We start from the raw sequence: 18,100 nt of genomic DNA, 5'->3' as shown, positions 1-18,100 counted from the left end.
CTTTCAGAGAGCTTTACTGTGTTTTGTCTTCCCAACCTCCTGATACTACCAGGAACATCTCACATCAAAGACCTGGACTCTGGGTTCTTTCTCCTTGAACTGTCCTTAAGTCAATACAGCAATAAAGCCTACTTCACTTCTCTTCCCTGAGTTGTCACTGCCATGTCCTACTACTGCTGCTAATGTTTAAAAATGATTGTCTCATATCTTTGTTTGAATTTTTACATTAAAAAATACTCAGTGACTCACACAACCGAGTTTAGCTGTCTGCTACTAGAATACTCCCCTACCATATTGTTATGCAACCGTTTCCTAGGAGACCAAACATTCCATCCTGCAGGCAAGCTCCTTGAGCAGTAAAACAAATCAAGACAGCCTCAGGAAGTTCCCCAAACTTATCAGATTCACCAGGCTCTTTGCTGCCAGAATGAACAACAAAAGCTGAGTCCCTCATAGAAGGTAGAAAGCTGAGTGCCAAGAAGACCCAGATAAGTTGAACTGGAAGAAGTTTATAGCAGTTGAAGCTCTTAGAAAGGACACTCTCCAACCTGTCGAGCTGTCTGCAGGCTGTGCAGTGTGCTCCAGATCGCTCACGCTGTCTTTGTGTCATGTCAGCCTGTAAGTATCCCCTTATCCATAGCTCTGTAGTGACCCCATTGGTTCACTAAGTAGGACTTTGGTGGTATCTATGCTTTGGTGTTGCATCTCCCCAGGAAAAGCTTTGTCATACAACATATGTTACTATCAAGGTAATTCCAAGAATTTAATCTGTTATTCTGACCTGCTTCGTCAAGATTGGAAGTAAAATTACTATTTTTGTGCTACTTACAGCTAAAAGCACTGCTATTTTTTAAAAAATATCTATTCGTGTGTATGTGCCTGTGCACATGTGTGTGCGCATGATAAACACGTGGACACTCTTAAGTTTTACAACTCTGAGGGGAAAGGTTTCCCCAAAGCAAGGGTTGCAGACCTGAAGAAAAAGCTAGCCTGTCAGTCTGGAGCCAAGGAATATCACAAAGTCCCACTGCACAAAAACCTCACACCGGATTGATTGGAAAAGAGACAAGAGGGTGGCTGCCTCTACCGTGGGGAGAAGCAGCAGAACACTGACTGGGAGGCAGGGTTATATAGGGTTTCCTAGAGGAGGAGTTTCTCAGGGTGGAGATTTCCAAGGCAGGGATTGGTGGGATTTCAAGTCCTGAGCTTGGAGTGAGCCCAGGGTTTGGTGGGATTTCAAGTCCTGAGCTTGGAGTGAGCCCAGGGATTGGTGGGATTTCAAGTCCTGAGCTTGGAGTGAGCCCAGGGATTGGTGGAATTTCTAGGTCAGCGATTGGTGAATTTCAAAATCTGGAAGTGAGTGCTAGCTTGCTACATTTCTCCCTTTTCTGTTTATTATTAATAAATGACAGGGGAGTCAGGAAAGGGGGCAGTGTTATCATTAAACTACTTCCTGCTGCATGGGGGCACTGAATTCTGTGAGGCAAGCTTGATCTTCACAATTAGGAACCATAAGATCTCTGGTTCCTTAATTAGGGGCTGATAATCCTGTAATAGCAACTGATCGAAATTCTGCTTAGAAATCTTTTGGATCTGCTGTTGAAGAAATTTAGACAAGAAGTTTATTAGTAGGGAGCAATTAGTAGGATTAGGAAAAGCAGCATTCATCTAGCCCTGCAGTGACTTGATGTGCCAGGGATGTGTGTAATAGCTAAGGAAGCTCCCTTTCTCAGAGGAGAAGGGGAGGGAGGAGCCAGGGGAGGATCTGTGAAGGAGTACTAGGAGGATCCGATATTGGGATCGGATTAATAAACTAATTAATAAAAAAGTTATATTCACCCGTACTCAACTCGAGTTTATTTGGCTTTGATGTTGGGTTCAAGCCTCAACCTAAAAGAGAATTCTTTTGAAATTCATTAATAAATTTAAAGTTGCTAATAAATTTAAATTTTAATACAAAAAGAAAGAGAGAGAGAGAGAGAAAAGCAGCATCTAATGCCATACTGGACTGTCAGCGATTCATCAACCAGAGGCATTATTACGGTTTTTGGAGATCCATCTGGGGCTGTCAGATCTTTTACTGTCCCCGACTGGTTAACGTAAAAGCAACATTGCTCCTTGAGGAAGAGGCAAAGGCCACCTATCTCTGCTGTTAGTAGATCTAATCCTTGATGACTTCGTAGTTCCATGGCATCCAGCGAGTCTGTTTGGCCCTGGGGTAAATATCTAAGGAAATGGCCAGTCCTGCTACTCCAGTGGTTTGCCCAGGACTTTGAGAAAGCATAGGACCTGAACCATCCATAAACCTTGTGATGGGACCCAAAAAGGGTTCTTCACCAGGCACTGAAGGCACGTTAGCCAGCAAAGCAATCATGGCTATGGAAGGCCTTGCCTTCCTCCATTCTCTCTGCCTTGCTAAACACTTAGATTACATTCTTAAAGCAAGCCACGGGGTTTATTCCCTTATTTGGCCACTTCCTTCTCCTGAAGCTATCAAGGTACAGATATCTAAGTACTAAAGTCCGGAAATCAAAAACCCTCTCTGGCTACCCCAATTAACATGCCCAATCAAAACAAACCAACTCATTCTAATACAGGGTTTCCCCTTCTCGTTTTATAAACTGCCATCTGCCTATGGGCCACACCTGTCTCCTCTCTATCCAGAGGCAGTCCTTTGTCCCTTCCTCCCCATCGTGTTCCTTTCCACTTCTCCCTTCTTTTCTATCCCCTGTTTTTGGCTCTTATTCCCTGCCCTCTGTCCTTCTGGGGCAATTGAATCTCCTTTGTGCTGAGAACTTGTTCTTGGGGTATCTGATGCCAAAAACCCAGTCTCTTCGGGCACCAGCCCTAGATTGGAAAAAGGAACACTAGGGTCCAAGTTCCCGCCCATCCAGTGAATAGGCAGCAGTAAACTTGAGTGCTGCAGGGGACTGAGGTGTTGTGGCTGTTTGGACATAGGGCCTGGGTGTTAGTGCTGAGGGTCAGGGTATTATTACAGTCCGAGGGAACCAGTATGCTTGTAGAGTGTATTCCTGAGGAGTTAAAGCAGTGTGTGATACAAAAGAGAAGGATATGGGAGAGATAAGGGATGGTAATGATATTTGGCTTGGCGTAGTTCATGAATGTTGCAGTTGCCAACTGGTTCTACTCAAATCACCCTGGCAGCAGTGATGTGAGTTCCTCTCCACCACCCCAATGTTCTGGGTTCTTGAAGGAAGACATACGCACATACGCAGACTTACATTTCAGTGTACCTTAAGCAGCTCAATGGCTAGGCCCCTCCAAAACCTCCAAGTGGCTAACACCTCCCCTCCAATATTCCTGAATTATTACTTACTAAAATCTATATTCCTTTGCTGCCCTAGACCCAAGGGAGGGGATGCCCCGGGGCCACTCTTCCCTGGCTCTTAAGTGATTGGTTTGCCCTCTCTTCTGCACCTCTCAGACCTGGTCCTCACTCCTTTCCCTGCATGGCAATTCTATCTCCTCCTCTCCTCCCTGAGTTCCTCATCCAGGAATCCTAAAAGCCGTGCTTCTGTCTCCCTGCCCAGCCATTGGCCGCTGGTAACTTTATTTACCAATCAAAACCAACCGAGGGCAGGGACCCTCAGCGTCTTACGTGTAGAAGTGCAGATTCCCAGGTAATTTGGGGGACTCGATTAACGTACTACAAGTGTTAGACCAAATCCACAACAAATGGGTGGTGAGGTGAGATTGGGGGCCACAAATGGTGGTTGTGAGTTAGATGCAGGAGGGACACACAACCAACAATAGCTGATACATGGAGGCTAAGGTCTGAAACAAGAGATGATGTGACAGGGAGGTGGGATCAATATTGTCTAAGGAGATGATGTCGGGGATGTAAGGGCCTTTGTGGGGTGTGGCCCCACTTCTTCCACCATATCTACACCTAGGAGTTGAGAGAGGAGGTGTGTGCTTAGCCTCTGAATTTTGATTGTGCCCGATGGGCAGCTGTGATAAATGCTATAGTAACATTTAACCAATGACCATCTGGGGTGCCGTGGATCCTTTATTAGCATATAAAAGAATCCCCCATTCTGAATAAAAAGTAGAATGCCTTTCTGAATATGCATCATGTCTCCTACAGGACCAATAAGGGCAGCCTCTAATAAGTCTCTGGCCAACATGGAAGGTCATCTCTAGCTTGATCACCGAGAAAGCAAGCATAGAGAGCAGGTGTTTTAGAAGTTAATTTTGTTTTTTTTTTTTTAATAGAGATAAGTGTTTCCTTTTTGCAGCCTGCTAGCGAGCAGTCTCCAGACCCCACCATGTGAGTGATCTGGTTGGACTGCTGAGTCTAGGTTTCCTGAACCTTTGACCTCTTATTATAACAGTAGTATAGTGGGGAAAAGAACTCTGAAACATTTTCCACTGCCTTAAACCACTCTTTCTTAGAGCTTCAGAGCGTTCTTAAGCATTCAGACCCTCAGAACTTTATGTGCTTCTTAGACTCCCTTTGCAACTGGGCTGATTTCACCGATAGCCTCTCCTGGGCTCTCTTTAGGAACTTAAGATCTGCCGCACAGTGCCAAATGTCAGCTGCTCTCCATGACCCACTCACTCCTTCATGCCTCTAACAAAAATGAAAAACTAATACCACTTAGGTATTAGTTTGTCCACCACCACAAGTTCCATTCTTGTATGAGTACATAAAGGTGAAGTCTCAATACCTTATCAAACAATTAATTAAGTTATTTCTTAAATCTCATTCTTCATAAACCCTATTTCTATGAGTTTTGTTTTCAGGACGTGAATTATCATGCAAAAACACACAAAACAGGCATGGGGGTGGGGTAAGCACCGGTGAAGGAGAGATGGATAAAGGAGTTACAGGGAACTGACTTGGCCTTTGACAGCCTGATGAAGAGTGATTTCCCTACCCTAGTAGGACAGGCTCTTGGTTAAAGGGGAGGATCTCCTGGATAATAAACATCTATATGTAAGAGTTACTATATGTAGAGTTATGTAGTAGGTTGATGTCTATACGCAGGTGAGGGCTGGTACAAGTTAGGTCAAGGTCATGATTGGACAGTAAAAAAATAAGATGGGGACAAAGCTTTTGTAAGGCAGGAGACAAGGGAGAGGAGTAGGAGAATCAAGATGGAGATGAGAAGGATCACCCAGGTCCAGGTGGTCTTGAATTGCTAAGGTGGTTATGTATATTTATTAAAGGATGAATTTCTATAGGGAAGTTTATCTTATCTAGGTGGGCAGTTTGTGAATTTAGAGCTTTGTATCTAAACCACTCTCTATCTTTTTTTTTTTTTTCGGAGCTGGGGACCGAACCCAGGGCCTTGCGCTTCCTAGGTAAGCGCTCTACCACTGAGCTAAATCCCCAGTCCCAACCACTCTCTATCTTAACTTGTGTTGCTACCCTAAAAAACATCTTTTTAGATCTAGAACACCGGGCTGGAGAGATGGCTCAGCCGTTAAAGGCTAGGCTCACAACCAAAATATAAGATCTAGAACACCTTCTTAAATCCTAAGCAACTTAAACTTACAGTAAAACTATAACTCTCTCGTCTTCAACCCTATCAGAACCTGTGAAGGAATAAATATTACCTGAGTGTGCAGGATGTACAGGGATGCAGCTTCCAAAATTATAAAAATGACAGAGATAACTGCCTGGACAGTCCTCTAATACTTTCTCTATAACATCTTCAGCCTTCTGGCCCAGAGTATCTGACAGACCTTATGTGAAGCAGGAATTATGAAGGACTTGCTTACACTGTCTTGGCAGAGATTTGCAGTTGACTTCTCTGTGTCCACTTGTCCTTTCTGGACAGCTTTGTCTGTAGTTGAAGCATGGGCATTCCTTTGCCCAGTGGCTAGCCTGCCATTGTGGAAGCAACTCCATGAGGAGGTTATTGATGCTCATCATCTTCTTTGAGGTGAATGGGGGCACTGTCAGGAGCAGACCTATCTCATATTCAAAAGGTTTTTAAATAATGAAATAACTATGAATGCCATATTCTGTGGATCTCTTCTTAAAGCTGTTCTAGAAGTAAGTCTCTGGAAACAACATCAGTTTGAGACAGTATCAATCAGGGAGTTGGAACAGCAGGTCTCAGTATCCTAGCATACTTGAGGGTGAGTCCTGTCAGGGTTGCCCTTCTGGTCTTCCATTTTGTAATATACAAACCTTACAAGCAATACATAATTCTATAATATACACATATATAATGTACACACATATATGTATACATAATATATATAACATATTCTACATATATGTATACATAATATATATATATATAAACATATTACATATAGAGAGACATTTGTATGGAACACGCAGGGTGTGCAGATCAATTAAGGATGATTTCGTGCTCTTTGTTTGAGCAGGTGAATGGCAACTCTGTGTGTGTGTGTGTGTACTCAGTTTTCTTTTCTTTCTTTTGTATTCATTCACTTTACATGTGGATCACTGCCCCCTTCCCGCCATATTGATTTCCAGAGTGGTTGTACCAGTTTGCAATGCCACCAGCAGCAGAGGAGTGTTCCCTGGCTCCATGTCCTCTCCAGCATGTGCTATCACTCGAGGTTTTGGTCTTAGCCATTCTGACAGGTGTAAAATGGAATCTCAGAGCCATTTTGATTTTTCACTTTCCTGAAGACTAAGGACATTAAACATTTCCTTAAGTATTTCTTGGCCATTCAAGATTCCTCTTTTGAGAATTCTCTGTTTAGCTCTGTATCCCATTCTTTTTTTTTTTTAAAGATTTATTCATTTATTATATATGAGTACACTGTAGCTGTCTTCAGACACACCAGAAGAGGGCATCAGATCCCATTACAGATGGCTGTGAGACCATGTGGTTGCTGGGAATTGAACTCATGACCTCTGGAAGAGCAGTCAGTGCTCTTAACCGCTGAGCTATCTCTCCAGCCCTCTGTATCCCATTCTTAAATACCCCATTTTTAAATTGGGTTATTTCAGTTGTTGATGTCTAACTTCTTGAGTTCTTTTTAAATTTTGGATATTAACCCTCTGTCAGATGTAGGGTTGGTGAAGATCCTTTCTCCAATCTGTCCTAATGACAGTGTCCTTTGCCTTACAGAAGCCTTGCAGTTTCATGAGATCTCATTTATCAATTAGTGATCTTAGAGCCTGAGTCATTGGTGTCCGTTCAGGAAGTTGTCTCCTGTACCAAATGAGTTCAAGACTCCTCTCCATTTCCTGTTCTGTTAGATTTAGTGTATCCAGTTTTACATTGAGGTCTTTGATCCACCTGGACTTGAGTTTTGTGCATGGTGATAAGAATGAATCTATTTGCATTTTTCTACATGCAGACATCCAGTTAGACCAGCACCATTTGTTGAAGATGCTTTCCTTTTTTGTCCATTGTATGGTTTTGCCTTGCAAAGTCTCCATAGACGTGTGGGTTTATTTCAGGTCTTCGATTCGATTCCATTGATCAATCTATCTATTCCTATACCAATACCATGCAGTTTTTTTTTATTACTTTTGCTCTGTAGTTCACTATGAGTTCAGGGATGGCTGTAGAATTAATGTTTATTAACAAATCTTGGCATGGGGTTTTTACTTACCTTAATGGTTTATGTTCCTGAATAAAAGACACACACACACACAGTCTTTATATTTTAGTAAGCCCTAAGCAGCACACTGAGTGACTGCCTGACCTGCTAGAACCTACCTCCCACCAATAATTCCGAGCTACTATTTACTAATTTCTGTGTTCCATCTTGGCTGCTCTTAACTCCAGTTAGTCAGCTTCTGATCCACATTTTCTTGGCCCAGAGCCCAGGGAGCTCTCCTTGCTGCTCTACCCCATGGTGTTCTCCATATAATAACCTGTCTTTTTACATATTTACTTATTAGATCCTTTGAAAATTATAAACTCATATTAGCATAACTAACATGAAGTTGACAATTGCTCTGTCAAGTTCTGTAAAGAGCTGTGTTGGAATTTTGATGGGAATTGCATTGAATCAATAAATTGCTTTTGGTAAGATGGCTATTTCCCTATGTTAATCCTACTGACCCATGAGCATGGGAGAACCTTTCATCTCCTGAGATCTTCCTCAATTTCTTTCTTCAGCGACTTGAAGTTCTTGTCGTATAGATCTTTCACTTGCTTGGTTAGAGTCACACCAAGATATTGTATATTATTCATTGCTATGTAAAGGGTGTCGTTTCCCTAATTTTATTCTTGGCCTGTTTATCGTTTGTATAAAGAAGAGCTACTGATTTTTTTTTAAGGGCTAATTTTGTATGCAGCCACTTTGCTGACGGTGTTTATCAGCTGCAGGAGTTCTCTGGTAGAACTTTTGGGGTTGTTTATGTATACTATCATATCTTCTACAAATAGCAATACTTTGACTTCTTCCTTTCCACTCTGTACCGTGTTGGTCTCCTTTAGCTGTCTTATTGCTCTGGCTAGAACTTCAGGTACTATGTTGAATACTTAGGGACAAAGTGGGCAGCCTTGTCTAGTCCCTGATTTTAGTGGAATTGCTTTAAATTCCTCTCCATTTAATTTGATGTTGGCTATTGGATTGTACATTGCTCTTATTATGTTTAGGTATGTGTCTTGTATCCCTGACCTCTCCAACACTTTTAACATGAAGCGGTATTGGATTTTATCAAAACATCTAATGAGATCATCATGTGATTTTTTTTCCTTTCAGTTTGTCATGGAAAAAGAACCAAAACAAATATATTAAAACCATAGGAAGGATTAATTTGCTTGATGAGCTGATTAATTTTTTGTCAGTTAGGCTGGGCCATGGGTACCCCAGACATTTGGTCAAACATTCTGGTTATTTCTGTGAAGATGATCTTGTATTAGATTAACATATAAACTGATAGATTCTGTAAAGATTGTCCTCCCTAATTTTCAGTGAGCATCTGCCAATCAGTTAGAGACCTGAGTGTAAACAAAAAGGTTGGTCCTCCCTAAGTAAAGAAGTATTTCCGCCAGCTAGCTTTCAGAGTGACCTTTTTTCCCTGGCTTCAGACTAAGGTAGAAATATCAATTGTTCCTTGCCTTTGGCCTGCTCACTGTGAGGCTGGACTTAACTAGTGACTTCCTGGGTCACCAGCTTGCCAATTTACCCTACAGATGTTCAGACTAAGCTGTGTCCGTAACCATATGTGCAAATATTTTTATGAATATTTTTATCTCTAGGGGATGTTTTCAGACCCACAGTGGAAGCTTCACCCCACTCAATCTTATACATAGTGTGTTCTTTTCTACAAACTGTATAAATACCTGTAAACAAGGCACAGTTACTACTAATCAAATAGGATGATCAATATTCTATAATAAAAACCACATGAACACATTCTCTCTGGTGTAATTTTGGCTTGTCTGTGTTTGAGTGGGTTGGTTCCTCACTTGCACACATTACTCTGCATTTAATCATTAGTGGTGCAGCACTGCTACAAAGTACCAGACATGATCCCCTTTCCATGTTTTGTGACCAGGTGTGTAGGCAACTTTCTCGAAGAGCTGTCTTATCACAGCAGAAGTCATGCTTAGGGTGTTATCTCTTCTTTTAATCAACTTCTAGAAATGTGGCAGCAGTCGAATAATTGGCAGCCTTTAATAAATGAATTTAATAATAAATAATAAAAATTTTCCCATCCAATCTATTCCTGAATCTATGTAACTATGCCTTTTGTATACCATTGCCACAAAAGAGTCATGCTCAACAGGAGATCCTGGTTGAACTCTTCCTACAGGCACAACACTTTCTTTTTGCCATCAATTGGAATATATAGATTATATTATATATTACATATTATATATACACACACATGTTCCCCATGCACAAATGTAATGAGTTTTCCATTTTTATTAAGGATTACACACCATGCTCATAACATTTGCAGTCTGGAGTGTGTTAGTAAAACTAGGATAAATTTATTTTTTCTTCTTATAATTTCACTGGTCAAAGATTAGTTCTTACTGTATACAGTAATTTAGCAGCCTCGGTGTTTCATTTTTTCTTATTAAGTCAAGACCTTTTACTTTTCCACAGGTGGTACATCACAGTTGCCTTTGGCCTATCTGAATTACTGGAATGACTCCTTTTGTGTGTTAAATGAAATAAAGGTCATCTGAACACAAGCAACGTGGGTTGACTTGATAACTGAGATGAGAAAGTGACTAATGATGGTTATCATTTACAGTGTGGATATAGTGGACAAAAGAATGAGTCATGTTGCAGGCAGAGTAAGATACAAGATTGTATCATACAAAAAGTAAAAAAAAAACAAAAGAAAAAAGAAAAAGAAAGATTGTATCATACTACTCAGGAGAACACACAGTTTCAAACTTGTAAAGTATTTCTCCAATTTTCTCCTTACTATCTGTGGACTATAATTGGCTGTGAGTAACTAAACCAGCTGACTGCATAAACACAGATAAGAGTAGATTCACATGCCTCCCCATTTCTCATCTCTAAAATATATAGCTATGTATAAATCTAGGACTTCACAAACTCTTTCTATTCAAGACCCCTTTTCACCCAGTACACAGGTACTTTAAAATAGGGATACAGATACAGATACAAACATTTACTAATAATAAATAAACATACTCTAAGGTTGTCTCAGTGGGAGCTTCTATTGCTGTGATAAAACACCATGACCATTAATTACTAACTTGGGGAGGGAAGGGTTTATTTTGCTTACACTTCCACATCACAGCAGTCCATCATTGAAGGAAATCAGGGCAGGAACTCAACGCAGGAACCTGGAGGCAGGAACTGAAACAGAAGACATGGAGGAGCACTGCTTACTGGCTTGCTCCTCCTGCTTTGTTCAGCCTGCTTTCCTATAGCACCCAGGACTACCAGCCCAGATGTGGGAGCCAATCATCAGTCAAGAAAATCTTCCAGGGGCTTGTCTACAGGTCATTTTGGTGGGGATATTTTTTAGTTGAAGTTCTCTTTCCCAAATGAATCTAGTTTATGTCAAGTTTTCACAAAACTGACCACCACAAAGACAATGTTCTTTTTTATTTAAAGATTTATTTATTTATTTTATGTATGTGAGTACACTGTAGCTGTCTTCAGACATACCAGAAGAGGGCATTGGATCAGATTACAGATGGTTGTGAGCCACCATGTGGTTGTTGGGAATTGAACTCAGGACCTCTGGAAGAACAGTCAGTGCTCTTAACCACTGAGCCATCTCTCCAGCCTGACAATGTTCTTATCTACATAGAATTTGACTATTTATTAAAGCTGAGAGCAATTTGTATGTTAATGAGTTGATATACTTGAATTTTACATAAAAAAATTTTGGCTAAAATATTTGATACTATAAAACATGAAGGATCAATTTTTGTCAGAGCTGGTTGACATTTGAATTTGTTTATTCATTTATTTATCTCTATATATGTATATATGTATATGTGTATAAATGTGTGTATATGTGTATATATGTGTACATATATGTATATATGTTTGTATATGTGTATATATGTGTGTATATATGTGTATATATGTGTGTATATGTATATATGTGTATATGTATATATATGTGTATATGTGTGTATATGTGTATATATGTGTGTATATGTATATATGTGTGTATATATGTATATATGTGTATATGTATATATGCATATATGCATACATGTGTATATATGTGTATATGTGTGTATGTATGTGTGTATATGTGTGTATATGTGTATATATGTGTGTATGTGCATATATATGTGCATATATGTGCATATATGTGTATATATGTGTATGTGTATATATCATTATGTTTTGCTTTCATTTACTCCCTTTCCACTGCCTGCCCCCATGCCTCCTGCCCTAGCATTTGAAAAATCCCTCCTTTCCTCTCCCTACCTTCAAGTTAAAGTTCCTTCTGCTGTTTCACTAAACCCTAGGCATTCCGTCACAAATACTAAATGGAGATGCTCTCAATCCTCTTTTTTCTTTTTAGACAGTGTTTATCTCTGTAGTCCTAGCTGTCCTGGAAGTCAAAGATCCAGATGTTCTCCATCCTAACACCATACATTGAAGGGGAAGAAAACACCTGAAGTTCTGTTTCTGTGCATGAGGAATCAGCAAGTACCTATACTAGGAGAGCCAAAGGTTTGCTATACTAGGAGAGCTTTGGTCTTAGTTTAACTGGGTAGGATTTGTCACTTGGCTACCTTGCTTGCAGAGGACTTGAGTAATTTAGTTTACTTTCCCAGGTTTTGAAAAAGAAGAAAGAAAAAACGTTGAGTGCATATCTGGTAGTATGTTTAGATTCATTAATTCATTCATTAGAATTGGGTTGGGGTCTGCTCCCCCTCTTTTTTAATGTTCTTTTTTTTTTAAGTTTTTTGATTTATTATATATAAGTACACTGTCGCTGTCTTCAGACACACCAGAAGAGGGTAGCGGATCTCATTACAGATGGTTGTGAGCCACCATGTGGTTTCTGGGATTTGAACAAAGGACCTCTGGAAGAGCAGTCAGTGTTCTTAACCACTGAGCCATCTCTCCAGCCCTCCCCCTCTTTTTAAAAGAATGTTAGCTTCCTGCTACAGGCTGTACTTTCAAAATGCTCTTCTTATGATATGTAATCAATACTTTCTGATCAAAGGAGCGGGGGTGTAACTTTCCTCTTCTAAAATTTGGAGCAGACATATGGATGACTCAGGCTTGCGATGGTTTTCTAGAAAAGGTGAGGTGGCATTTGTCTAGCTCTTGATCTCTATGGAGATGTGGTTTTGGAGTTTTGAGCCCCATATTATAAAGCTGGCTTGCTGCAACTGCCTGTGCTTCAGGCTATGTGGAGGGACCATATAGAAATAGAGAAAGCACGGGCTGAAGTGGTAGCTCAGTGGTTAGGATCATATACTCCCTCTTCAGAGGACTTGAGTTCAGTTCCCAGCGACCCTATCAGGTGGCTCACAACTGCTTGTAAGTCTATCCCCAGGCCAGAGCCTCTGTGGGTACCTGTACTCATATGCACATATACACATATTAAGAATAATAAATTAGAGAAACTTTCCATTTTTCAGGCTTTCAGCTCTTCTAGTTCCCCCAGGCCAAGTGTAAGAAGCATAAGTGGAAAGGCATTGGAGATTAGTCTGAGGCAGGGTAGGAAGAGAGGGAATTATGACAGAAAGGTGAGAAAAGACTGGGAGAGGGTCTTGATCCACTTTACTGCTGAGAAAGGCAGAACACTTCAGACTCCACTGATAAGGACCTACTAGCCCACAGAATCAAGGTGTATTTTTCCAAAAGACATCTTGCCCAAGACAATAAATGAATTGTGCTTACATAGGGCCAAATGATGTATCCCAAAGACATCTGTAATTAAGAACACCAAGGATTGTAATTAGGCTGTGCTTTCTTAGATTTAAAATGATACATAACTTTATGTTCCTAGCAAGCACCCGTCTCTCCTAGACTTATGAAAGGTTCCTCATAAATCCACCTTAAGACTTTGTTTACTAAGAAAAATTCTTTGCTTACTAAGAAAAAGTCTTAAAATATGTATGAATTAAATATGTATGGATTATACCCCTTGGCGAGGCTGAGGAACTGGAGAGATGGGTCAGGGGTTGAGAGTGCTTGCTGCTTCTACAGAAGATATGGGTTCAGTTACCAGCACTTACATGAAACTCACAACCACCATTCACTTCAGTTCCAGGGGATCCTTCTGGCTTCTAAAGGCACCAGGCATAAATTCAGATAAATACATATATGTATGATATGAGTAAATATTTTGGCCCAGGTGTAGTGGTGCATGCTTTTAACCGAAGAAATTATGAGGCGGAAGGAAGAAGATCTCTGTGTTTTCAAGGCCAGCCTGCTCTACACAGCAAGTTCCAGGGTAACTAGGACATAGTAATGCTTTACCTCAAAAGTAAAGGTGGTGGTGGGGAGGCTGGTGAAATGGCTCAATAGCTCCTTACTCTTGCAGAGGGGCTGGGCTCAGTGGCCAACACCCACCATATCATATCAGGAGGCTCGAGGCCACCTATAACTTCAGTTACAGGGGATCTGAAACTCTCCAGCCTCCAAGAACATGTGTATACATGTGATATCCATGTCTGTGTAGAGGCAAACCCACATGTGCATACATGTGATATACATATCTGTGTAGAGACAAACTCACAGGTGCATACATGTGATATCCATGTCTGTGTAGAGGCAAACCCACATGTGCATACATGTGATATCCATGTCTGTGTAGAGGCAAACCCACATGTGCATACATGTGATATCCATGTCTGTGTAGAGGCAAACCCACAAATACATAATTTTTAAAAAATCATTAAAAAGTTTTTCTTTTTTTTAAAAAAGAGTGGCTTATTCTCAGCTGTTAGAGACGTAACTCGAGGGTCTCCTAATGTCACATATACACCCATTGTACAGAAAACTTATCGTGTGACTCTTGTAGAAAATCCACATTGTTGTATTAGGTGTGCTCTGCACTGTCTTGAAGCACCTTCGTTTCTATTTTTAGTAAACTCAAATTTTCTTAGTCTCTGCCTCGCTCTGAAATTAATTTCTCTGGCAAAGCCACAAATCTACTTTTGCCTAGGTGGCGGTCTCTGCAAAGAATCCAGGCAGTTGCTGGCGTGGTGTGAGCTGTGCTGCTGTCGTTGGGTAAGTGCAGGCTCATGTCATGGCAGGCTCTAAGGACAGCCCAGCCAATCCATGTGCAAATTCCCGAAGTACTGAAATTATAAGGAATTCCCACTTAGGACTGATTTCTATGCACAAAAGCAAACCAGTAATACACCTAAGCAATGCTGGACACCATAAGGGAAAGATCAAGCAGAGAATTTCTCCTGAGAAGACGGCCAACGCAGTTTGTCCCTCCCCCAGTAGCAACAAATGTTAACTATCACTTCTATGCCTTTAAAAGTAAAAGTTTACACTTAAAGATGTGTCAGGGTGCTTTGCCTGCATGTATATCTATGTACCAGACGTGCTCCTGATTCTTGTGGAGGTCAGAAAAGGGCATCGGATCCTAGAAGTGAAGTTACAGAAGGTTGTGAGTAGGTTGTATGTAGGTGCTGGGGATTGAACCTGGTTTTTCTGTAAGAGCAACCAATGCTCTTAACCACTGAGCCATCTCTCCAGTCCAAACTTAAAATACTTATAAGAATATTATTTAGAATAGTAGAAGGCTAAAGATAATCAAAATGTCCAACAGTAGGTAAATAGTTAATTTTTATATACTTTGGATGTTATATGGTTATGAAAATTTCAAGTTTCTGAGATAAGTCCTGTAATTCCAGAACTCCAGAGGTAGATGCAGAAATTAAGAAAATCAAGGTCATCCCCAACTATATATTGGTGTTGTGGTCAATCTGCTTTACATGAGACCCTGTCTCAAAAAAAAAATGTATGGGGTGTGTGCTGGGAATTGGGTGCAGGGAGAGCAGGGGAAGGAGGATGGAAACAGGTAGTAGGCAGGTGGGGGCACCTCTAGGACACCCCAGAGACTTGGGATAGGGGGAGGTGCTGGGGAGTCTCTGAGGGTGACTCTAGCTGACGCTCCTCGTTGTAGAGGATGTGGATCTGGAAGTGGCCACTGCCTATAGCCAGACAGGACTCCCAGTGGAGGGATAAGGACAACTCACCCACAAAACCTTTGACCCAAGATGTGTCCTGCCTATAAGATGTGCAGGGACAAAAATGGAGCAGAGACTGAGGGAATGGCCAACCAATGAGCAAGAACCAATCCCTGACACTATTAATGGTACTCTGTTATGCTGGCAGGATCCTAGCAAAGCTGTCCTCTGAGAGGCTCTACCCAATGGCTGACCAAAACAGATGCAGAGACCCATAGCCAAACATTAGATGGAGCTTGGGGAGTCTTACGGAAGAGCTGGGGGAAGGATTGAAGGACCTGAAGAGAACAGGGTCTCCACAGGAAGACCAATAGAGTGAACTAACCTGAACCCTTGGGGGCGCCCAGAGACTGAACCACCAACTAAAGAGCAAACATGGACCGGCCCTCCCCCCCAGATGTGTAGCAGATGTGGGTCTTCATGTGGACCCCCAACAACTGGAGTGTGGGCTGTCCCTGAACCTGTTGCCTCCCTGTGGATCCCATCCCCCTAACTGGGCCACCTTGTCTGGCCTCAGTGGGAGAGAATGTGCCTAGTCCTGTAGTGACTTCATGTACCAGGGTGAGGTAATGCCCAGGGGGTCCTCTCCCTTCTCAGAGGAGAAGGAAAGAAGTGAATAGGGGGAGAAGCTGTGTGCATGTGTGTGTGTGGGGGGGGGTGGGGGACTGGGAGGAAGAAGGTGGATATTAGGGTGTAAAGTGAATACCTAAATAAATTAATGAAATAAAAAATGACTATGTGGCAATCTGAAAACTGGTCATTATTATGGACTGTTCTTGATACCACAATGTTAAGATGAAGAGAGTGAAAATTGAACATTATACTTTTAAGGACTAGATTTTATGGTATGTAGACCTTTTCAGAACATACAAAAATGTCAGTAGCAGTTGGTTCTAGGAACTGGATTTTTACATTGTGTTAATAGACTTTTTTATAGTTTTCTCATTCAGTACATATCATTGAAGTGTAGAGGTTGGGGGAGATGACTCAGAGGTTAAGAGCATGCACTGCTCCTTCAGAAGGTAACACTTTGGATCCCAACACTCAAGTCTGTCAGCTTATAACCTCCTGTAACCTCAGCTCCAGGGGATCTAATCACTTCTTCTGAACGACATGGTCACTTACACTCATGCATATAACCACACGTAGGTACACATATATGCACACATGCAATAATAAAAATAAATCTTAAAAGATTAGACTGAAGTACAATTAAAAGATGTGAAAATTGTAAAACATATAAAATTGAAAATGACTTAAATGTACATTTAATGTAAAAAAAATGGTCAAGAAAGGAAAAGGCCACATTGCTTTCAAAGCAATCGGGGAAGTTAGTGGTTTGGGTGGGGATGGAGGGTGGGGCATACTGTATGAGTCAACACTTAGGAGGGGAAAGAAAAGCTATTAATCAAGCCACTAGTGGTTTGGTGTAGGACATGTGGGGAAAGGGCTTGGTAAGGTGGGGTGGTCTAGATGGAGAAAGGAGGTTCATCTGAGATACAGTGGGGATTTCAGTCAGTATGTGTGTGTCTGTGTTACATTGTCACACCTTGACTCATTTGTGCAGAAACTGTATTATTCTACTGAGTGCATCTAAGTTTTAGCCTTAGACACATAGTTGACATAGAACAGTCCAGAATCTAAAATTTAGCGACTGAGTGTCTTGACTAAATATAAAATCTAGCCTTGACCAAAATTTCCACAAACTACTCACTCACAAGTGCTACTTACTGTGTCTCAAGTTCTCAGCTTGTCTATGAAAGACAGTTATACTTCCTGTTTTCCACCTTCCTCATAATTCTCACGGACTTCAAAGGACAGAAAGCTCCTTATGCCACAGAGATGTATATATAAGTAATTCTGCCATCACAACTGTTCCTAATCATGTATAACTTAAAACTGGTGAACTTTAGCATGTCCCACAGTGTTCCCATCATTAGTGGTCTCCAGTCTAATCATGTAGTAGAGGGTAAGTTGAGCCAGCCACAATTAAGAGCAGATGCTGCACAGCTTCAGTGTCTGAAGGTTATAATCTTGTGGAAACTTACTTTTGCATCTTATCTCTGAGCTGCGTGAATTCACTTCAGTCTGACTAACTTAAGCACTGACCTGGAATATGGGCCTCCTTCAGACTTGCTCATTCTGGAATGTCTGCTCTGCCGCCTGCCTAAGCAAACATTGTTCATTCCACTGCCTCACAGACTTCTTCTTATCCGTAGGTCCTTGGCCATCTCCTATCTGGAATTTGAGTAGCATACAGTCTCTAAGACGAGCTATGGGAAACTGCTTTATTCTTGGGGGATGGAAGGTATTTTAGAATTTTGTTCACAGTATTTATAAAAAATAGAAAGCTTTTTGTAGAAATGTTGTGACAAAACTCTCAAAGAAAGACACCATCAGGACGTTTTGGGGTCTGTGAACATTATGCGTATTTGCCATTGCTCCAGTAATGACAGTGGCTCTCTTTTCCTGGACTTTCTGTTGTTTGTTTTAGCAGCACCTTATGT

The 18,100-nt window shown here is 41.1% G+C and overlaps 1 protein-coding gene across 1 annotated transcript in view; it reads left to right on the top strand.

Moving 5' to 3' along the window:
- The first annotated feature begins 338 nt into the window (after positions 1–338).
- The window catches only part of Vcl (vinculin), a 110,384-nt gene continuing 92,622 nt past the window's right edge, over positions 339–18,100 (top strand). Inside the window, exon 1 of the mRNA NM_001431401.1 lies at positions 339–618. The gene's annotated coding sequence lies outside the window, so the exon portion shown is untranslated. The remainder of the gene's footprint in view (positions 619–18,100) is intronic.

The sequence above is a fragment of the Rattus norvegicus genome, chromosome 15 (genome assembly GCF_021556685.1).
Source record: "Rattus norvegicus strain SHRSP/BbbUtx chromosome 15, alternate assembly SHRSP_T2T, whole genome shotgun sequence".
Taxonomy (NCBI): Eukaryota; Metazoa; Chordata; class Mammalia; order Rodentia; family Muridae; genus Rattus; species Rattus norvegicus.
Note: the sequence above shows the minus strand (reverse complement) of the source record. Positions and strands in the feature narration are given on the sequence as shown.